Source organism: Molothrus ater, chromosome 19 (assembly GCF_012460135.2).
Source record: "Molothrus ater isolate BHLD 08-10-18 breed brown headed cowbird chromosome 19, BPBGC_Mater_1.1, whole genome shotgun sequence".
NCBI lineage: Eukaryota > Metazoa > Chordata > Aves > Passeriformes > Icteridae > Molothrus > Molothrus ater.
Window position 1 is genome coordinate 1,997,499 of NC_050496.2, and position 21,399 is coordinate 2,018,897.

Consider the following 21,399-nt stretch of genomic DNA (forward strand, 5'->3'; position numbering starts at 1 on the left):
GGAATGCTGCTGTAGGTTCCCTGCTGGGCCATTCCTTGGGCAGGGAAGGAGTGGTCTCTGGTGGATTTTGCTGGCCCTCAAAAGGCACAGTAAACTGCAGTGAGAGGTGTTGGGCCTTTGGAGAGGCTGCAGCTCAGTTGAAGTCTGACCTTTGACTCTTTCTCTTTCAGAGATACGAGATGTCAGCTGGTTCCTTCCTGCTTTCTGTTGGCTGATGGTTAAGGTGAGGATTTGAGGCATGAACACTAACAGCTTGCCCAGGCTGGCATGAGCTGGCTTTTCCCCTGTGCCCACCATGGGCAGTCCCTGTTTTTCCCCCTCCATGAGCTCCTTTAAGCACATGTCCATTCCTGCCCACTGTGGCTGCTCACCAGAGGATTAGGACAGGTTCCATGTTAATAGAGAGTGGGGGAAGTAATAAATTAAAAACCAGAAGAAAAATAATCTTCAGGGCTTCACTTTTTCTAAGGACTACATGAATCCTTCAGATCTGACCACTTTCCTGGGGAGCCCTCCTCCTCCTTTGGACATGGATCTCCTTTCCTTGGGGCCATGGAGGGTGGTGGCTGTTCTCCACTGCCTCTGTACCCTCCAGCTTGGAAAAGCAAAATACTCCCTCAAGATCTCTCTGCCCTCACCTGAGAGCTGGGAGGGGGGACCTTGGAGCAGTCAGCTGGGGGTGAATGTTCAGCTGCTCTCTGCCCTAAGCAGCACACAGGGCTCCAGGGGTCTCTGTCTTCCAGAGCCATGAGCAGAGACGCTGGCATGGAGATTTTTGGTGAGGCCGCGCCGTACCTGCGCAAATCCGAGAAGGAGAGAATAGAAGCCCAGAACCAGCCTTTTGATGCCAAAACCTACTGCTTTGTGGCTGACCCCTGAGGTGGAATACACCAAGGGGAGGATCAAGGCTGCACAGGATGGGAAGATAACTGTTGAGACAGAGGACGGCAGAGTAAGTGCGTTCCTTCTGGCCCTTCTCCAGCCCTGCTTAGGGAGCCAGGGCATCTGCTGGGGACAAACTGGGGCAGCACCAGGCAAGAGATCTGCCCTGCCCTGTCCTCTGACTGGGACCAGCACAGCCTCCACAGGAAAGTATAGCTCTGGATGCTGGGATAAAAGTGTTCATTTGATAATTATTCTTGGTTTGGGCTCTAAAACTCAGGCAATGGTCTAAACCAGGTTGGATCATAGCCTTGCCAGTCTTAACTTAGTTTTTAACACTTTCTCAGCTAACGCTGTCATATCCACTCATAAATTCCTTCCTTTACTGGTAGCTGAGCAGACAGATAACTTTGCAAGTCGCCTTTGCATGTGAAATTGTCAGTGTCACTGGCTGCAGTTTCCCAGAGGAGCAGCCAAAGTGTTAATCTTCCAAAAGGCTGAAATGTCTTAGCAGCTTGTGCCCTGACACCTTTTGTAAGAATAACTGCAACAGCTCAAAGAACAACCATGACCAACATCTTGGCAGTAGGTGCTACCAGGCTTTTAGAAAGCAGTGGCTGAGTTAAGCTGCTGCCAGCTGTGAACATCTGCCACCCCCAGAACAAATCCACGCGCTCTGGCAGTGGGACAGGATGGTTCCCCACAGTGTGAGCCCAGCAGACAGTGCTGTTTAGTAGAGACAGAGCCTTTCTTTCACTGGGAATGGCCACAGGCAGGAGTGGAACAAGTCTGTCCCAAGGATGGATTTGCTGTTGATGAGTCTTGTGCTGTTTGTGTCCCAGCTCTCTGGCGCTGTCATGGGAGGTTGGCTGGCCAGCAGATGCACCCCAGGTTCTTACAGCCAGGAGCAGCAAAGACCTAAAGTTTATAAGCAGTGATAGTGTGTTGAAAGATCTGTTCCAGCCCAAATCATGTCTGTGTGGTCCCAGCAATTCCAGGAAATTGACACCCTGTCAATGTACCCGTGTTGTAGATTTCCTGGCTGACTGCAGTGTTTGCCCTGAAATAGCCATATTTTGCTTAGCACAGTTAAACAGAAAGAAAAATATGAATTAGAGCAGCCTTAGAGATGTTATTACTTTTCTGTGGTTGTGGAAGGACTGCCAAGAGTTGCTGAACCAAGGTTGGCTCTTTCTTTCTGGGTTATAGACAGTTGCTGTCAAACCTGATGATGTGTATGCCATGAACCCACCCAAGTTTGACAGAGCTGAGGACGTGGCCATGCTGACCCACCTGCACGAACCTGCCGTCCTCTACAACCTCAAGGACCGCTACAGCTCCTGGATGATCTACGTAAGTTCCTTCTTCTGGCAAAGGAGGAAGCACAGCTGCAGGAGCTGGACTTCAGTGCCATCCCTGTTTTTTCCCTGCAGACCTACTCGGGTCTCTTCTGTGTCACCGTCAACCCCTACAAGTGGCTGCCGGTGTACAACCCCGAGGTGGTGTTGGCCTACCGAGGCAAGAAGCGCCAGGAGGCCCCTCCACACATCTTCTCCATCTCTGACAACGCCTATCAGTTCATGCTGACTGGTGAGTGGCTCTGTTTTGACCAGACTTGGAGTAAAAAAGTGTGTCAGACCTGCTGCCTCTGCCAAATGCCATTCCATACTGCCATGGCTCAGTCGCCTGTGCCAACCCTTGCAGAGTGCTTGGTCGTGGACATTGCAGATTATCTGCTTGGTTTTTATTATCAACCCTAACTGATGCAAAACCAGCTCCAGACAGTTTCCCCCACCTCCTGGAATATTTTCCTTATTCTTGAAGCACTGTGCTGTTGTGCTTGCACATTATCTGTATTTCTGGTCAAAGTACTAAGCTAAGCAGCCTAAAAGAGAGCCCTGCAAAGGGCAGTTGCACTTGGACAGAACACACTGTCTGGGAAGTCCCTGGGCAGCACACCTGCATGGGGCTTCAAGGAACAGCAGGTAGATCCAGAACAGAGCTGATAGAAATATTATCACCAAAACACATCGTTTTAATTTGAGTAAATTCCTGTCCCATATTTAATAGTGTGAAAGGTAAAGAATGGAAAAGACAGAAGCAAAACCAAACAAGGACAAGAGCAAAGGAGGAGAAGACAAAAACTGGACTATAGGGAGGGACAGAGAGATGGAGAGTAGACCATGCACATTTTCAGTTTTCTCTGCAGAGATTTTGTTTCATTCCCCCATTGGACACCAGGTCACAGCTAGCTGAGAACCAGCACTTTCCCTACAGCTTCTCTGACTCCAGGTATTTTTCCCTCCAACAGATCGTGAAAACCAGTCTATCCTGATCACGTAAGTGCATCTGCCACTTGCCTCCAACAAGAGGTGTGTAGCCACATTTCTCTTCACAGAGGAAAGCAAGGCACAATTCTTCCCAAGAATATTTCTGAGATTCACATTCTCTGAAGCTCAGAGAAAGGAAAACCAATTCTTATCATTTGCTGTGCCTGTGTTGTGCCGAAGTAGAATGCAATATGGAGATGGTTTACCCGCAGTGATGGTGTTTTGTTTCCTTGGCCTATCAGGGCCAGGTGTGTGTGTGTGTCAGGACTGTGGGCTGACAGTCACGAGATTCTGTGCAGGGTGTGCCAGGTTGAGCGCTTGGCAGATTCAGTTTAGATGTAACGTAATATAATATAATATGGCATAGAATAATATAGTATAATAAAGTAAATAATTAGCCTTATAAGATGGAGTCCTCCTCACCATTCCTCCCTGCCCTGGGGATCCCTACAAATACTATAGAGGTGGGCAGGTTATTCTTCACTCTGAGCCTTCTTCCTGCAGCGGGGAGTCGGGGGCCGGCAAGACGGTGAACACCAAGCGCGTCATCCAGTACTACGCCACCATCGCCGCCAGCGGGGACACGGCCACCAAGAAGGAGCCCCCGATGAAGGTGTGAGGAGGAAGGGCTTGGTGAAGGGCAGTTCAGGATGTCATCCCCCTGTGGACAGCGCTGGTGACACACGCTTACCTCAGAATGTCTTTTATTAGATTCATCCACTCTTTGAAGGACGGTAGGACCAGGGGCTGATGTGCAGTTAGGACCACAACAAACACCAGAGCTGCCACTGCCAAGGTGTAGCTTTACCTGGGCTGAAACAGGAAGAATCAGAGGCTCCAGTTTCTTAGCATGGATCAATTTGTCCCTGTGGCTGAGACCTGAGAGCTCTGACTGTGGGAGAAATTCTGAAAAAGAGGAAGATGAGTTTGTTGTTGTTTACCCCCAGTGCTGGTTCTTGGTGCTGGAGTCGAGAAGGTGCAGCAGTAGTACTGCAGAGCTGAAATGAAGTGCACATGGCTGCACATGTAATCATTCCTTAGAGCCAGTTCTTCCTACCACATAGCTCATGGTGTTTTTCAGTAATTATTCAATTATTCCTGCAGGGTTCGCTCAAGGATCAAATCCTCAGTGCCAACCCACTGCTGGAGGCCTTTGGGAATGCCAAGACCATGAGAAACGACAACTCCTCACGCTTTGTGAGTCACCCTGTGTCTGTCCCTCTGCCCTCCTGTGTTTCTAATGTTCTTTACCTGCTTGTTAGCTGTGACTGAATCCCCCTTTCCCCCCCACTGCAGGCTGGGAAAAATATTCTTGCTAACCAATTTCTAGGGTTTTATGAAATGCTGATGTGTTAGCAGCTATTTCATGCTCACCTTGCTGCAGCAAAGTGTTCCCCTTTATCTATCTTTATCTATGAAAGCTAATCAGGCTGATTTGGTGATGCTGTCACTAAGACTGAAGAGATTAAAACATTCTGAGATTGCTGCACTGACCACCACTTTTGTCTGCTTGCCAGGGTAAATTCATTCGTATCCATTTTGGAACCTCTGGAAAGCTGGCCTCTGGTGACATTGAGACCTGTGAGTAACTGAGGGGGGCTGACAGCCTTGCTAGAACATAAAGAACCTGAAAAATGTCTAAAATGTGAATATAAATTACAGACTTGCTGGAAAAGTCAAGAGTCACTTTCCAGCTGAAAGCTGAGAGAAGCTACCATATCTTCTACCAGATTCTCTCCAATAAGAAGCCTGAACTGCTTGGTAAGGACAGCCACCACCTGGTGACACTGAGTAAAGTCAGCATGGCAAACATTTCCCTCCGTGCGCCAGCTCGGTGGCAGAGGGTCCAGTGGCACAATGCCCTGTGTCCCTGCAGAGCAGGGATCAGGTGCTGATTTATGTCCTCAGCTTTGCAGCCTTGGCCCTGCCCAGGTTCCCCAAGCTGTCCTTGTGTCTCTGCACCAGGGCTTTACTCCACCTCCATTTATCCTCCCTGAGTAAGTTCTAACACAAACTGTGTGCAGGTGAGAAGCAGGGGTGACCAATATACTCTGCCTTGCACCTTGCTATTATCCATGGTGTGGAAATTCCAGCTTAGGTGGGCCAGATCCTGTGAATAATCTTCACCTGCTCTCTCCCATGCCCCACATCTGTCCCTTTGGCCACACACTCATCCTTGGTCCACTCTGCCCATCCTTTCCAGCTCTCCACAGAGCATTTCCCAAGGTGGAGCTCCTGCTCTGTGTGTGTCATGTATGAGGATAAGCACAAATGAGCCTTATCTGAAAGCCTCTTTCTTAAAAGCTGTTTCTGTGGATGGCCTGTGTTCTGTGCCTGCTGAGTGCTCAGCTCTCAGTTCACAATATTAAACTGGAAGGATTGCTCAGCCAGGGAAGGCAGATGAAAGGCTTTGCTCTATCTTTCTGGTCTCTTAATAGAAAACCAGGAGTTTGGGATGCAAGAGGAAGGAGAGCTTGTGAAACCTTGCTGAGCCATTGTTCCATCTCCCTGCCAGGCTCTGGCTCTGACTTCTCTGTTTGCCTTTCAGAGATGCTCCTTGTCACAGCCAACCCCTATGATTACCCCTTCATCAGCCAAGGGCAGATCTCTGTGGCCAGTATTGATGACCAGGAGGAGCTTCTTGCCACAGATGTGAGTACAGTTGGCAAGAAGAGACTTCTACAGTCTCAGTTTACTCTCACCACTGTTAAACCCAGCTTGTCTATCTGGTGTGCAGGCAGCCATTGACACTTTGGGCTTCAGCCCTGATGAAAGGATGGGGATTTACAAGCTGACGGGGGCCATCCTGCACTATGGGAACATGAAATTCAAGCAGAAACCACGGGAGGAGCAGGCAGAGCCTGATGGCACAGAAGGTAATTCCTCCCTGGCTGGGAGAGGAGTATTTCCAACTGTTTCCATGCCATTTTTCACTGGAAATGGAGGGAGTCTTCCAGGAGAGATGTCATTATTCCTTGATAAACATAAAAAGGAGGTTTGATTTTCAACTTACTGCATCAAATAGGGCACTTTGTGCATCCAGTTTATTCCTGATGACTCTGCTGTAGGACCCAGTGCCTGGGGCACATCACTGTAGTGTTCTCCAGTTTCTGGTTACACATACACACTTGTTCTGCCTGGGTGACATCATGGAGAAGTGGCTTGATGGGGAAAAACTCTGTGTTGTCCCATCAACAGTGCCCTCCTGGGTTTCACCACATCTGATGGGGCTGCTGTAGCCACTCTGTCACAAGGACCAGTCCTACAAGGCTGTTCAGAAAAGTAAAGGAGAATGTTAGCCAAGATTTGTGAATGGGGTAAAGCCAATCAAGTTGCAAGTTTCAGAGTGAGCTCTGGCTGGTTTCAATGCCCTGTGTGTGTCTGAGCTAAGAAGAAAGAATTTCAAATTATTCTTTTGTTTTCCAGAGGCTGACAAAGCAGCATATCTGATGGGCCTGAACTCTGCAGACCTGCTGAAAGCTCTGTGCTATCCCCGGGTGAAAGTGGGAAATGAATATGTGCTGAAGGGCCAGACAGTGGATCAGGTGAGCATCAAGGAGCAGCAGGGACCATCCTCTCCCTAAGAAAAAGGAATGGGTGCAGGTCACTGTCACCATCGTATTTTCTGAAAGATCCCTTTGCCAGGATTTCTTCTCCTGGGAAGCTGAGAAGCCTCAGAGTAAAATGAAAACAATAATTATCTCATTTGCTTCTCCTGTGTTTTGCTGCTTTGGAATGTGGTTTGGACATTGTTTACCAACTGGTCATTGTTTGATTGGTTTCATGTGAATTGGTTTGACTTAATGACCAATCACAGTCCAGCTGTGTTGGGGCTTTGGCGAGAGTCACTAGTTTTTCATTAGTATCTTTTAGCCTTCTGTCTATATCCTTTCTCTATTCTTTAGTGTAGCATAACATAACATAACATAACATAACATAACATAACATAACATAACATAACATAACATAACATAACATAACAATCAGCCTTCTAAGAACATGGAGTCAGATTCATCATTTCCTTCCCTCGTTTGGGGATCCTGAAAATACCACAGGTCACAGCTGTGAATGGTCCATGGGGCCATGAAGGCCTGTTAGTGCAGTGTGTGTGGGCATGGTGAGGGCTGCTTTGTTCTGGGGGTGCACTGGCAGTGCCCTGACACAGGTGTGGGACATCTCCCTGCAGGTGCACCAGGCAGTGAATGCCCTTGCCAAGTCTGTCTATGAGAAACTCTTCCTGTGGATGGTTGTTCGCATCAACCAGCAGCTGGACACGAAGCTGCCAAGACAGCACTTCATTGGTGTGCTGGACATTGCTGGCTTTGAGATCTTTGAGGTTTGCAGTACTCTCAGACTTCTACCTGTCTCTAAATGCTTTTTTCAGTTTGTTTGTCTTCTGACCTTTCCTCCTCCTCCTCACCCCAGTGCAGCCTTTAAGCAAATCTGTCTGAAGCTGCTTCTTCCTTTGTAGATCCATCACCCACTTTGTAAGGGAAGATAAAGGGCAGAAGCACAGCCATGAAGCTGCTTTCTCTCTCTCCCCACAGAGTCTGTATTTATGGACATTAGGGCCACCCAAACATGGCCAATGCAAGCTGCAGCAATCATGTGCTGCGCTGCACAACTTTTCTGTAAGCCTGGACACCTGTGGTATATTCTTTACACTGTTATCAAAACCTTTTTGGGTCAGTCTGGCTAACCTTGCTATGACATCCCTGTGAAAAAAAATTGATCAGAGGCACTATTAACACTTTAACACTATTAACACACATTCAAATATTAGTTCAACAGCTTTGAGCAGCTGTGCATCAACTTCACCAATGAGAAACTGCAGCAGTTCTTCAACCACCACATGTTCGTGCTGGAGCAGGAGGAGTACAAGAAGGAGGGCATTGAATGGACATTCATTGACTTTGGCATGGACCTGGCTGCCTGCATTGAACTCATAGAAAAGGTGAGTTTCTTAAGCATCTTGTGCAATCACAGAAATTGAATCTGTAAAGGGTTCTTGAGAGTGTTTGCTCTGATTGCCTTCAATACAATCTCTCTTCAATACAATCTTTCAGGTCTCTTCACCTCTTCTGTTTCTTTAAATATTACCTATGTGTGTAATTAATTATCCACTGACTGGGAATGTATCCTGTCTTCTAAAAAGACACTGATTTTAACCTTCCTTTCCTTCCTTCCTTCCTCCCTTCCTCCCATTCTGTCCTGTCCTGTCCTTGTGTATTGGTTCCCCTCAGGTTTTCTCTCAGTTAAACTGAAATCCCAGAAAACCTCATGTCTGCTTCCTTTATGTTCCTTCTGAATTAGAAGTCACTGCTGTATTCTGAGAAGTTACTGCACAGTTTTTGCCTGACTTCACTTGTTTTCCACACACTGTCTGGGTAGTTCAAAACTGTATATTAAAATCTTATGAGTTCTTTTAAGTATCTTGCCAGCTCACAAAAAATCTTGCTTATCTGCTCTTCCCAGGATAATTCTCTATAAAATACCTCCAGTACTTCAAATTTAGCATGTCTTTCACTCTGCATTATTATAGAGATATATTATTGAATTGATCTTATTTGAAAACACCATTTTTTTGTTCAGCCCATGGGCATTTTCTCCATCCTGGAAGAGGAGTGCATGTTCCCCAAGGCAACTGACACCTCTTTCAAGAACAAGCTCTATGACCAGCACCTGGGCAAGTCCAACAACTTCCAGAAGCCCAAGCCTGGCAAAGGCAAGGCTGAGGCCCACTTCTCCCTGGTGCACTATGCTGGCACCGTGGACTACAACATCACTGGGTGGCTGGAGAAGAACAAGGACCCTCTGAATGAAACTGTCGTGGGGTTGTACCAGAAATCATCTATGAAAATTTTATGCCATCTTTATGCCAGTTTTGCTTCCATAGATGAAGGTAAGTTTGGAGGATTATGTTTCCAGTTTGGGGTTTCCTACTGCACCTCTCACCTGACGTGGATCAGGGTTGAGTCAGTGCTTGTGTGCTGTGTGTTAAATGCACAATTATAACACTGTCAAAGGGATTTGCAGCAGTTCCTCAGCTGGACTGTCATCTCATTTTCCAGCTGAAGGTGGTGGGAAGAAGAAAGGAGCCAAGAAGAAGGGCTCTTCCTTCCAAACTGTCTCTGTAGTCTTTCGGGTAAGTGTGTTCTCTGGCAGAGACTGTCACACCTGGCTCCACAGCCATGCTTTCATTTTAAGACAGGAGGGAAGTTCTTCAGTAGTAGCCATTTACTTTGCTGATGCCTACACAGAATTGTAGAATATTCACTAGGAGAGTAAGGAGAAAGTTCTGAATTTTTGCTGTTCAGCAGAGTCAAATCACTCTGAGAACTGAGACAATATAGAGATTAGAAATGATCTCTGCTTTACAGGAAAATCTGAATAAGCTGATGTCTAACTTACGAACAACTCACCCTCACTTTGTGCGTTGCATCATTCCCAATGAAACAAAGACCCCAGGTAATTCCTAAAACATAGAATAGAAGGAGGCAGAAGGAGCAATGCTAGAACAATCAGTGTGTCCCCATGCTGCTCTGTCACAGGCCTGATGGATCACAAGCTTGTTCTGCACCAGCTGCGATGCAATGGTGTTCTGGAGGGCATTAGGATCTGCAGGAAAGGATTTCCTAACAAGATACCATATGGGGATTTCAAACAAAGGTCAGTAGTAACATTCTTGTGTTTGCATTGAGCCAAACTCATTTGAAAGAAGACTCTTGCTAAACCAGTCTATGATTCAGTTGTTAGGAAAAGACTATTTTAATATTTAACACGCATGGAAAGCAAAAGACATATCTAATAGCATGGTCTGTGTGGGCAGTGCCCACCCAGATGCCTTCCTCAATACTGTATGCCAAAACCTATTTTTAATTCATTCCTGTTAATTTAAATGTTTGGATATTCCTTGCTTTAATTCTCAAATTAGGCACAAGCATGTTTTAGCAAAAATACAGAGGGTGGTCTATGCACATTCTGTATTTAACTGCTGCCTAGTAGAGGCTTGAAGAGTGTGGTTTAAATAATTCTAACTAGAATGGTTTTATAAAGAGGAAACTGTGTTAAATCCAATGCTACTTCTTGATGAAATGCTAAGTTTGACTGGCAAATAGAGCTGCAGTAACAGAAGGGACTCCAACAGGAAATCCAAGTTAGTTCCACATGACCCTGTCATTTTGTAGTGGGTTAATATTTCTACATGCTAACATTTCTACAGCATTAGCAGATTCATTTATAGATAAAACCCCACAAGCAAAAAAATCTTATCATGGGAACGGCTGCAAATAAGAGATTTATAAATTCAGGGCAACCCAGCTGGGGTCATTTGCTTGTTGTGTTAGAACAAAGGCAATTGTAGGGTCAAATCTCTAAGAACAAAGCAATCACTCCCTCCTTACAACTCTGTGCAGGGTGTGCTGGAGAGCAGGGCACTGAGAAGGGCTGAAATGGTGTTTTGGGTACTACCTGAAGGCATTGGCCCAGCCATTGATGTGGGAGGGCAGATTTGTGTATCAATGCTGAAAATAGGTATGGAATAATCTCTCAGTGTAGGATTAGGAAGTCCATTTCTGGATCCAAAGTCTAATTCTGGGTTACGTGGTTCAGGAGGAATGTGAGAAGCTGGATATGGTCCAGAAAAGCAGTTTCCCTACTCTTAAAATCCATCATTTTTTTTAAATTTTCAGCTAACCCAATGAGCTGGACCCCTAGAGTAGTGATAATGACTGTGACACAAATGAGCAGAGTCTCTCAGGTCCAGAGAACAGACTGTGCATGCCCTCAGCCTCAGTGAGGGCTGTAATACATCCTTGGTACCTACTGAACTGACCTGCTGCTATTTGCTGCTTTCCTTACTGCTTTGCTATTTGAGGCTGGAGGTGTGAGTCAGACTCAGCCTTCCTCTGTATCTTCAAACTGACAGCTGTTCTTGTGGCATCCTGTGCACTAGGATGGTACTGATGGGTGAGCTTTTTCCTTTATTTTATCAGATACCACCTTCTGAATGCCAGTGTCATTCCAGAAGGAAAGTTTGTTGATAGCAGGAAAGCGTGTGAAAAGCTGCTGTCCTCCATTGAGATAGATCATACTCAGTACAAATTCGGACACACTAAGGTAAATGTTTAATTTTGCCATAGGATAAGAAAACATTCATTGCATTGAAATGTAAACCCAGCAAGGAGTGATGGCTGTTCTTTGGCTGCAGGTGTTCTTCAAGACAGGTTTGCTGGGTGTCCTGGAAGAGATGAGAGATGAACGTTTAGGACAGATGATCACACGGACCCAGGCTTTGTGCAGGGGATACCTCCGGAGACTTGAGCTGAAAAAAATGTTTGACCACAGGTGTGTGTCCTCTGCCAGGTCTGGTTGCTCAAAGATGGGCTTTATTTACTGATGGGTCACTCTGGTTTCAGGGAGTCCATCCTCTGCATCCAGTACAACATCCGTGCATTCATGAAAGTCAAGCAGTGGCCCTGGATGAAGCTGTACTTCAAGTTTAAACCCCTCTTAAAAAGTGTGGGAACTGAGAAAGAGCTGGCCATGATGAAGGAAGAGTTTGAGAGAACAAAAGAAGAACTGGCCAAGTCAGAAGCCACCAGGAGCAAACTGGAAGAAAAAATGGTGGCTCTGGTGCAAGAGAAAAAGGACCTACAGCTGCAAGTACAAACTGTAAGTAAATTAAATAATTTTTGGCTCTTCAGTTTACATCAGTTTTGTTTGAGTGTTCAGTAAAGGGCTGAAAGGAAATTCTGTTATCTCATGTACCAGCCACCTAATAAGCAAGGTGATTTATGCAAGTGTCAGTGCCAATGTGTGATAATGAAACACATTTCTTTTCTCTGTAAAAAGGAAAATGAAAATTTGGCTGACGCTGAAGAAAGATGCGACCAGCTGATCAAACTAAAATTCCAGCTGGAAGCAAGAATAAAGGAGGTAATGGAAAAGCTGGGAGATGATGAGGAGATGAATGCTGATCTGGCAGCCAGAAAGAGGAAACTGGAGGATGAATGCTCTGAGCTGAAGAAAGATATGGATGACCTTGAGTTAACATTGGTCAAGGCTGAAAAGGAAAAGCATGCCACTGAAAACAAGGTGCTTTTTACTTCTGCAATGTTTAATAACAGTTGCTCTGTGGATGTATAGGCTGTAAAGATTGAGTAAACTTGAATGCTTACATGCTGCTGTGTAAGGAGATCTATGGGCTTGGTATTGAACCTGGGCACCTCTGTTGGGCAGGGAAACCAACCCATAAGCATGCAAAAATGCATTAAAATTAAAGTTCAGCATTTCTTTGTGACTTCTGAAGGGTTGATATATAAGCAGAGAGATTGTAGAGTGTGACCATAAAATGGTCAAAGCCTCTTTGGGAGTCTAAGAGCAAGTTCATTATGTGTATTCATGGCCAATGTCACCTTGAGCTATTTTGCTTTACAATAGGTCAAAAATCTGACTGAAGTAGTGACAGGTTTGGATGAGACTGTTGCAAAGTTAGTCAAGGAGAAGAAGGCCCTGCAAGAAGCCCAGCAACAGGCACTGGATGACCTGCAAATAGAGGAGGAGAAAGTTAATACCCTCACCAAAGCTAGGATCAAGCTGGAGCAGCAAGTGAACCATGTGAGCATGTTCAACACAAGGAGAAGGAGCAGATCCTTCAGTTGTTCCATCAGTCATGTTTATATATGTTTATGTTGCAGGTTGAAGGATCTTTGGAACTCGAAAGAAAAGCGTGTATGGACCTTGAACGAGCAAAGAGAAAGCTTGAGGGAGACTTGAAACTTGCACAGGAAACCATAGTAGATCTGGAGAATGATAAACAACATTTAGATGAAAGATTAAGGAAGTATGAGAAATAAATTAGTACATAATTTATTATTTGGCTTTAACTGGACTTATTTTCTTTTAATAAAATATCTCCTTCACAGGAAAGACTTTCATTTTAACCAGATGCAAAATAAAATTGCGGAACAGCAAAATTCAGGTACTCACTTGCAGAAGAAGATCAGAGAATTGCAGGCAAGAGACTTTACTTCATCATTACTGTTTGCTTGTTTTAAACTGTAGTACCACGAATAATGCTTGTCCACAGTTTGGCATTGGCTCCCTCAGACACAGGGGAAGCTTCCAGGAGCTTCTCATAGAAGCCATCCCTGTGTCCCCCCACTACCAAAATGTAGTAGTGGGGGGGATACAGAGATGGAAACCCAATACAACAACAGAAAGCTGTGATCCAAAGCTAGAATGAGATGATCCATAGGTTCTTTCTGTCAGTAAGTCCTTACCTACACTACCAAAACCTGATAGTGGGGGGGATACAGGGGTGCAAACCCATGCAAACTCAATTCAACAATAGAAAACTGTGATCTAAAGCTAGAATGAGTTGATCCATAGGTCCTTTCTGTCAGTAAGTCTTTACCTACAATGCCAAAACAGTGAAATTTGAAGGAAGTTTGTTTTGCTTACAGTCTCCAAAACAAGGTTCTTGGTGTTCTACTGTGAAAAATCTGCAATAACCTAAGCACTGAATGATCTCTTCCCTATTTAATTCGTGGTGTGCTATTCCCTCGTTGTCCAGGCTCGTGCTGCAGAGCTGGAAGAGGAGACCATGAGCGAGAAAACAACACGGACAAAAGCAGAGAAGCGTTGTGCTGAGCTGGCTCGGGAGCTTGAGGAAACCCATGGGAGCCTTGAAGAGGCTGGAGGAGCCACCACCGCTCAAACAGAGCTCAGCAAGAAGCGTGAGGCAGAGTTCCAGAAGATGCGCCGTGACCTGGAAGAGGCCACGCTGCAGCACGAAGCCACGGCTGCCGCCCTGCGCAAGAAGCACGCGGACAGCACAGCTGAGCTGGGCGAGCAGATCGACAACCTGCAACGTGTGAAGCAGAAGCTGGAGAAGGAGAAGAGTGAGATGAAAATGGAGATTGATGACTTGGCCAGCAACATGGAGTCTGTCTCCAAAGCAAAGGTACACAATTATTTTTATTCGGAATTTGATAGCAATGTGGTATTTTTTCTTTAATCTTATATGATTAAATTTTTATCAGCTTGTATCAGAAATGGTTTCTCTAAATCTCATATGTAGAAGTTTGAGTGAATGTACAGTCCCAAGATGTCAACTGCATCTTCTGGACATATTTTCCTGCTAAAAGAAGGCAGGATCAAGGTATTTACCTTTTTTTTTAATGTGCAATTGATATCTAGGCAAATCTGGAGAAGATGTGCCGCACTCTGGAAGACCAGCTGAGCGAATATAAAACAAAGGAGGAGCAGAATCAGCGCATGATTAGTGATCTTAGTGCTCAAAGAGCTCGTCTGCAGACAGAATCTGGTACAGCCCTTCCATCTGTAATTGGAAAATGGGAGAAGCCCATAAATTGCTCTCTTGGCTCTTAAAATTTTGTCTCAATTGCAAACTTTTTCAGGTGAATATGGACGCCAGGTGGAAGAAAAAGATGCTTTAATTTCTCAGCTGTCTAGAGGGAAACAGGCCTTCACCCAGCAGATTGAAGAACTGAAGCGGCAGCTAGAGGAAGAGATAAAGGTGAAGATACTCACATTACATATGAAATAAATATTTGACATAATATTGTTTTTTGTGAATTGTTCAGGGCTTCAAAAGGTGCTCCAATTAAAAGTTCAAACCATCCCCTTAGATGATGCACTCTGAGCCCTTGCAGTGCAGGACTCCCATGTTTTTATGAGGCAGTCAGTTAACCTCTATCTCTTTGGGAGGTTTATCAGTGCATAAGTACCAGTGAGAGAAATTTCCCAGGAAACACCAACTCCTTATCGCCATATTTTTACCACCAGGCCAAGAATGCCCTGGCCCATGCCCTGCAGTCCGCTCGCCACGACTGTGACTTGCTCCGGGAACAATATGAGGAGGAGCAGGAGGCCAAGGGGGAGCTGCAGCGAGCCCTGTCCAAGGCCAACAGTGAAGTGGCCCAGTGGAGAACGAAATATGAGACAGACGCGATTCAGCGCACAGAGGAGCTCGAGGAGGCCAAGTACAGATGAGATTAGCTGTCCAGATGTATATTGGGCAGAACATAGACCCACTTTTAGTAACCTGACCTAAATTTCTTTTTTTTTGAGTTTGCATATAGTCTTAATTAAAATGAGACACATAGTGTAATCATTTTTTTAATCATATGCTTGTTTTATTTATGTACCTTAAGGAAAAAGCTCTCTCAGCGTCTCCAGGAAGCAGGGCAGCAGGCAGACACACTGAATTCCAAGTGTGCCTCCTTGGAGAAGATGAAGTTTAAGCTGCAGGGGGAAGTGGAAGATCTGACACTGGACATAGAGAGAGCAAACACATCAGCAGCTGCCCTTGACAGAAAACAGCAGAATTTTGATAAGGTCATAAATGAGCACAGTATCTTTTAAGTAGCCTCCCAGAAAACCAAACTAACACTCTGTACATCAGTCAGTGCTGAAGTCAAAGTGAATCTAACTAGAGCCACTAGGATTTTGTCCTGGTTTAAGAGACTGCATTATTTATCTAGTACAAAATGTAGTCAGAGATCAAATAACATTTTCAGTACCAGCAGGAAATGAAGCATGATAGCCTCTCCTCTGAGGAAAGGCTGACAGAATTGGGATTGTTCAGCCTAGAGAAGAGAAGCTTCAGGGTGATCTAGTTGTGGCCTTCCAGTGCCTGAGGGGAGCTACGAGAAAGATGGAGAGAAATTGTTTGCAAGGGCCTGGAGTGACAGGACAAGGGGGAATGTCTTTACACTGACGAAGAGTAGGTTTAGATTGGATACTAGGATTAAATTCTTCCCTGTGAGGGTGGGTAGACCCTGACACAGGCTGCCTAGAGAAGCTGTGGGTGCCCCATCCCTGGAAGTGTCCCAAGGCCAGGTTGGAGAGGGCTTGGAGCAACCTGGGATGGTGGAAGGTGTCCCTGCCATGGCAGGGGATTTGGAACTAGGTGATCTTTGATATCCCTTCCAACCCAAAGCGTTCTATGATTCTATGATGTCTTCCAGGTCATGGCAGAATGGAAGGGGAAGTATGAGGAGAGCCAGCTGGAGCGGGAGGCTCTCTCTAAAGAAGCTGGCTCACTGCACACAGAGCTTTTCAAAGTGAAAAATGCCTATGAGGAAACCTTGGATCAGCTCAAGACAATCAAGCGGGAGAATGCCACTCTCCAGCGTACGTGTTGGGCTCTGTGTCCCATCAGCTTTCACACACCAACCACAGCAAGGTGTGCTCCACCAGCACACTCACGCCTGCAGGAGGGCACCCAGGGACAGCACTCTGCCCTTCCTGTGCTCTGCATCTTAATGCAGAATATCATTGCCTTACCAAAAGCTGTCAAGCATGTTTGTAAAGTGATTAAGAAAATAAAGCAAATGTCCTGGCTCTCTCATCTGCTGCAGACATTGAGGTGCCATTGCCAGGAAAAGGTAGTGACTGTGGGAGACTGAGCAGCTCATGAGAGTGAGTTTTACAGATGGACTAAACACAATGACAGGACCTGTATTAGACCCTGATGGCCTGTCCATAGATAGAACACATGCAGGGGCCTTCCAGGCACTCTGTAAGGAGGGCTGTTAAACCCCACCAATGCCCCACTTGGCCTGCATGAGTTGGTTGTGTCTGGTTTTATCTGTACATATTTACAGACACATGTACCATTGTGTATACACATGTACATTTTTGTATACATGTTTATGTGTGCAAAAGGGGTGCTGACTGCAGCAACAAAGCACAGAGTTCAGCTCCTCTGGTTGATGCCATTCTTCTCTCACAGAGGAAGTAGCTGATCTCACAGAGCAAATTACTGCAAATGGCAAAATGATCAGAGACCTTGAGAAAGCCAAAAAGCAAGCTGAAATAGAAAAAAATGGTCTGCAAACAGCTCTGGAGGAGGCAGAGGTGAGTTAGTTTAAATATTACCATAAATAGTAAAGAGAATGCTGAGCAGCTTTCTGTTCCCTTTTCTGGCAGTAGCTGTGTGCAAGGTTGATTGAAACAAACTTTAGGAAGTTCTGTGAAATCACGGAGTACCATCTCAATAATCATGTTCTCTAAAATGTTACCTTCATCTTTGTTTTTCCCTTTTCTCTTTTAAAGGCAGCTCTTGAGCATGAAGAAGTCAAAATCCTTGGTGTCAACCAAGAACTGACTCAGATAAAGTCAGAAATCAGCAGAAAGATTGCTGACAAGGATGAGGAGATCAACCAGCTGAAAAAGAACCAAGAAAGGACTGTGGAGACAATGCAGAGTGTTTTGGATGCTGAGATCAGGAGCAGGAATGAAGCCCTGAGGCTGAAGAAGAAGATGGAGGGAGACCTGAATGAAATGGAGATCCAGCTGAGCCATGCCAACCGCCAGGCTGCAGAGGCACAGAAACACCTGCACAGCATCCAGGGAGCTCTCAAGGTCTTGCTTTACCTTATGGTTGATTTATTTTTTAAGCACAGTATTCGAGAAATTCATTAGGTCAAAAATGGCTCTTCAAATACAGGACACCCAGATCCATCTGGATGATGCTCTCAGGAGCACAGGATGACCTGAAGGAGCAGGTGGCCATGGTGGAGCGCAGAGCAAACCTGCTGCAGGCTGAAGTTGAGGAGCTCCGGGCAGCCCTGGAGCAGACGGAGCGGTCGAGGAAATTGGCTGAGCAGGAGCTTCTGGATGCCACTGAACGTGCACAGCTCCTCCACACCCAGGTAGTTGGCTTTGCTAAGACTGATGTATTATGGGGACCAGAGATTGATGGAGGAAGAAGGAATTGATGAATTGATCTCAATGTGTAGACACTCGAAGCCTCTCTCTCTCTCTCCTTCACAGAACACCAGCCTTTTTAATACAAAGAAGAAGCTTGAGACTGATATGGCACAACTCCAAACAGAGATAGAGGATGTTACTAATGAAGCAAAAAGTGCTGAAGAAAGAGCTAAGAAGGCAATGACAGATGTGAGGATGTTGCTGTGGTTTTCACTTTGAATTTTCAAGGCTTTCAGCAGCGTTGCTGCTGGAGGTTAATGTAAATACTCTTGTCACATGTTGGACAAGGAACCATCTGTGAGCCTGGTTGAAAAGGCTTTCAGTCAGAGGAGGATTAGAGCAACAGGGAACATGTCCTGCTGACAGATGGGGCTGTTGCCATCATAAAGAACTAAACCTACATTTAGTCAGTTCAAAACAAAATAACTTTCTTCAGTGCTGCATGAAAACATAATCCACAAAGAAATCCTGCAGTATTGAAACCAGTAAAGTGGCTAAGGTATCTGAATAGTTATCTTTGAAAAATCCTATTTATCAAATTTTTAAATGAGAATTGTAAATTTCCATTCAAAATTGGTGCTAAATCCTGCCATGCAAGACCTGTGAAGCTCAGCCAGGCAAGAGGACTGGTGTGTCATGGGACTCAATCTGCTAATGATTGTTGATGCAGAGGATTAAACCAAAATCTTAACACTTAGATACATTATGTGGAATTAAAATAAAAAACTTTTTAACTTGCTCATTAAAAGGAAAAAAAAAATTAAATAGAACCTCAGAATCATTAGGATTGGAAGAGACCTCTAGAGATTACCTACTCCAACCCCTCTGCTCAGGAAGGGTCACCTGCAGCAGGTGACACAGGAATACATCCAGGTGGGTTTGGAATGTCTCCAGAAAGGGAGACTCCATGCCCTCCCTGGGCAGCTGTTCCATGCTCTGCCATCCTCCATGGAAAGAAGCTCTTTCTCATGTTGAGTTGTTCCTGTGTTTTAATGATTTCTTTTCTGTTTGAATAAAAGACATTGCAATGAATTATGCACGCATATATATTTATATAAAACTTCTAGTGGTCACATTTTTTTCAGTTTAGACCTTTTCAGATATTTTGCTGCCAAAGCAAATTTTTTAATTCTACCTTAATTATAATAATATAATTATAACATTAATTGTAATGTTACTCAATATTTCACTAAAGTGCTTAATTGTATTGTGTAGGAATCCAACCTCTGAGAGCAAAATAAATCTTAGTTTGTCTTAAATAACATAGATAATTTTAAACTATTTTGTGCCTTTGTGGCACTACCCTCCAGGAGGCTGGGGCAGTAGCAGGGCAAGCACTACAGCACAGCGCCCAGCACACCCCAGATGTGCTGAGCACTGAAGTCTTTCAGCTGTGCCATGTCCTGTTCCAGCCTCTGCTGTTGCTCTGGCTGCTTTCCCCTGGCACCCAGCTGTTAGTGAGATCACAGTAGGGCAGAACATTTTCCCTTTCTGTCACTCCAGCTCTGTGCGCAGTAAGGCAGACTTTTCCCATCCTTTTTCCTACTATTTCCTGTCAGGTTTTTTTCATTATCATGTCATGGAAAACAAACCAAAACAACAAAATAGGGAGTGAGGTGGCAGGAATGGTCAGCAGGACACAGGAGGTAATCCTGTGATGGTGCACAGTATGTGCTGTTCTTTCACATTCTTCCAGTTTCTTGTGTCATCTCCCTTCCAAGGCAGCCAGGATGGCAGAAGAGCTGAAGAAGGAGCAGGACACCAGTGCCCACTTGGAGAGGATGAAGAAGAACCTGGACCAGACAGTGAAGGACCTGCAGCACCGTCTGGAAGAGGCCGAGCAGCTGGCACTGAAGGGAGGGAAGAAGCAGATCCAGAAGCTGGAGGCCAGGGTGGGTACCAGCACAGAAACATCTTTCTTCTCCAAGTCCTATGTGAGGGCTTAAGCCTATTGTTGATTAATTCACCAGATCCGAGAATTAGAAACTGAACTGGAGGAAGAACATAAAAAATCCTCAGAGGCTATGAAAAACATCTGCAAATATGAACGGCGTTTCAAAGAGCTCACTTTTCAGGTGGGTAAAAATAGAAAGCAATTCTGATGTTTTGTCTCCCAAGGACGTTAAATTTCACGTTCTCTTTTCACAGTGTGAAGAACAAAAGAAGAACATGGTTAGGTTACAAGATCTGGTAGCTCAACTGCAGATGAAAATCAAATCCTACAGAAAACAAGCTGAGGAAGCTGTGAGTCACTAAAGTGAAGCAAATAGTTATTTACCAGCACTGCCAGTTTAAAAGTTGGCTCTGTGCCCCAGCATGTTGCCAGATGGTTTTAAATTTTTGTTTTGCAATTTCAGGGTGAACAAGCCAATACTGATCTCTCCAAACTGAGAAATGCACTGCATAAGATAGGTGAGGCCCTGGAAAGGGCAGATATTGCTGAGAGCCAAGTAAATAAACTGAGAGCTAAGGCCAGAGAAGGCTCTGCTACAAAGGTAAGGCTTTCCTGCAGGTGTGCTGTTTGCTCAAGTGAGTCTAGCAGCAGATTTGTGCCTTGTACAGGCATCATTTGGAAAGGACAGCTCTGGAAGGAAGGGGCTTTTAAAGACAAGCTGAGTGGGTTGGGGTTGTTAAGATGGAATAAGCTTAGCAGTGCACGTGTCCTCATTTTGCCAGTGAAACAATGGAATTAATCTTTTCTTCATGCTTCAGCTGTGGATGGTGGCCATCCTGGTGTTATCTGCATATATTTAATTCACACAGTGGTTTTAAGGGTTCCACACCTGTCTGCATTGGTTCAGGCTCCACTTGCCCATCCTAGCTGGATGATGCACTGAGATGGATGATTTTAGGGATCAAAAGACTCATCTTGGCATGTGTAGACTAAACAAAGCCTCTCCTTTCTAGGTGGTGTTAGGAACTGAAAAATGAACTTCCTCTGGGATAACTAGAACTTCTACAAGGTACCTCTCCAGCTGTGGAAGTAATTTTCCCTTTGTTTAAGAACACAAACATTTTCTGTCACTGCTGCTGTACCAGTGTCAATAAAATAGAGATCTGCAACTTCACATGCTCCAAATGTGAATGTTTAAATGAGAGTCTCATTTTGTTACTAAGTTAATTATAGTCAAAAGCCTGGCTTTGAGTCTTACTACTTCTATTTCTGTTCTGAGTCTTACTGTTTCACTTTGACCAATTTTATCCTGAATTTAAAACCTGGAGGTTTGACAGGATTTTTGCTTTTCCAAAGGAGGAATTCTGTTCCAGCTCCTGTAGCCTAGAAGCAGCACATTCTCAGGAGAGCAGCTGCACCTTGTTCTCAGCTGCTCATGACAGACGCAGTGCTGTGCTTCAGTCCAAAGCCTTGCTGTGCTCACAGGCCATGTCACTGACCCCAGCCCACCATGTCAAATGATTGGTTACTCAGTGCAACATGAATTTCTGC

General features: G+C 45.1%; 1 pseudogene; it reads left to right on the forward strand.

Moving 5' to 3' along the window:
- The first annotated feature begins 747 nt into the window (after positions 1-747).
- Positions 748-21,022, forward strand: LOC118693614 (myosin-3-like; annotated as a pseudogene).
- Positions 21,023-21,399: the final 377 nt, after the last annotated feature.